The 2,254-nt window shown below is 37.0% G+C and overlaps 1 pseudogene and 1 gene segment (V, D, J or C); both read left to right on the plus strand.

Annotated features, from left to right (window-relative positions):
- Window positions 1-2,254, plus strand: part of LOC102871066 — a 188,969-nt gene that overhangs the window by 53,070 nt on the left and 133,645 nt on the right.
- The window catches only part of LOC102845963, a 32,798-nt pseudogene that overhangs the window by 28,707 nt on the left and 1,837 nt on the right, over window positions 1-2,254 (plus strand).

A 2,254-nucleotide genomic window follows, 5' to 3' on the forward strand; every position in this document is an offset into this window, starting at 1 on the left:
GTGACTTTCTAAAAGATATTTTTTTGCACTAAAATTGTGGTAGTAAATTACTCAGTGAACACGATGTGTGGAAGAGCATAATTAACTGGTCATTATTTGTCCAAAGTACATGCAAGAGTAATAAAATACAAGTCTTTTAATATGATCATTATTACAGGTATTTTCATCTCTGGAAGAGTATAAACAGATTACTGTACAATTTAATACAAATTTTTATTTTATTACAAATTGAATTACAAATACAGTATTTTTTAATTTTTGTATTAATTACAAAAAAATGGATTATTTTTTGGTTTTGGGCTTTTTTCCCAGATTTTAAAAATAATTTTATTGCATTTTCATTGACATGAGAGAAACAGTACATATTTAATGGACGATGTTTTGATATATGTATAAAGCAGTGGAACTACCAACACAATCAGGATATTGAATATATTCATTTTCTGCCAACATTTTTTTGTGTCACATTGTAAGCCCTCAATCTCATACTTTACTACAAACCCATCTTTCTCATATACACACATGATTATTTGTTTTTAAAAATCAAGTTTTACTCTTTAAATTCATTTTCGGTTCAGTTTTTATTTTATTGCTTCATCAGATTTCTGAAGCTGTAAATCCATTTTTACCAAAGGAGACTGTGTTTTGTTTTGTTTTTACAAATTTTATGTCGTCAGGGTTCCTTTATATGTTTGTGTATATATGTGTATGTATATATGTCATAATATGGGATGGATAATGCCTTTATTATTTCCTATTAGGAGATGTTGAGAATTCTGGTGGGCTAGTGGTCAGAAGCCAAGTCGCTCTGTGAGAGAAGGATGGGCAATCTACTCCCATGCAATTAATTGCCTCTGAAAACCCCAGAGGATCAGCTATGGCTAGGTTCCAACTCAACAGTACACAACAATCAGAAACTGTTAGCCTGACTTTGTTCTTTCCAACAGAGTGGAATTAGCCTCAGATTTTCACTGATTGCTTATAGAAATCTAAGGGTTCTTTCATTACAGTGCGATGTCTCACCTGAATTTAGGAAAAATTCATAACCCTGAGAACAAACACCAAGTAAACCAACAATTTCAGGTTGTAGATTATGCTCATGATGCAGACGGGAGCCTTAGTCTGTCTTCCTATGGGACTGAAAGATACTACACTGCAATGTACATTGTTGTGGTTAGATGTCATTAAGTTGAGTATTACTCATAGTGAGTAAAAAAAAACTCCAACAGATTGCCTGGTCTTTATTTTTTTTTTTTTCATTTCTTTACCAATACATGATTTCCTCCAAATTGAGTTCATAGAGTTTGCAGAAGAGCTGTCTCAGATGGAATGGACTTGCTCTCCATCTCCTTGCTGACCATCGCCAATGGTATTTCAGTCAGTGCAGGGCAGGAAGGCCTACAGCGGCTGATGGGAACAGAGAGTTGCTTCCGGGTGTTTGCAGACAAATGTAGCTCCACCTCCATCTCGTTCTCCTGAGTGGCGATGCGAGCCTCTGAGATAGTGGACATGCGAGTGGATCAACCACGAAGAACTTCTTTTGGAGGAGCAATTTTGGAGTTGATGGATCTTCATTTTTGTTTCTGAACTGTTGCCACATTCTCCTGCAGGGGTAGTGTGTCCTCTGAGGGTAAGGGCAGCATCTGTAAGAGTTCTGGGTTTATTGATGCCACATCATCAAAATCAATCTCTTTGCCCTTTGTGGTATCTTCTTCTGTCCATTTGACTATAACGCAGGATTTTGCCTTGTTCACAGTCTTTATACTGTCATTGTGAATTAAACCATTACTACATTAGATGTTGATGGTGAGACTGGGAAATAGTCATTTCTGAAGAGACGAGTCCATGGGCAATCGGTAGACCAGTCATGATGAGAAACACCAAGCAACAAATCATACAGCTTTGCTAACTTCTTTAAATCTCCCACTTACTATGAGTGATCCTGTCGAAGAGCACAGGATATGTTTGTGTTGGGAAACGCCCACTGAATAAACAAGAATTGCCCAAGAAAGTAATTGACGTGATTTCCATTCCTTGTAAGTGTATCCTCTTGGTACATGAGCCCAAGTTAAAGGTGGACTCAACGAAGTCTCTAGAAAACCAAGCATTGTACTTTGACTTTGCATTTGATGCAATAGCCTCAGGTAAAGTTGTCTACAATATGGATTGAGGCTCAATGTCAAGAAGACAAAGGTTCTCACCACTGGACCAATTGGCAGCATCAGGATGGATGGTGAAGAGATTGAGATTGTAC

Source organism: Elephantulus edwardii, unplaced genomic scaffold (genome assembly GCF_000299155.1).
Source record: "Elephantulus edwardii isolate Elephantulus edwardi_28Jun2011 unplaced genomic scaffold, EleEdw1.0 scaffold00325, whole genome shotgun sequence".
In the NCBI taxonomy this organism is placed as follows: domain Eukaryota; kingdom Metazoa; phylum Chordata; class Mammalia; order Macroscelidea; family Macroscelididae; genus Elephantulus; species Elephantulus edwardii.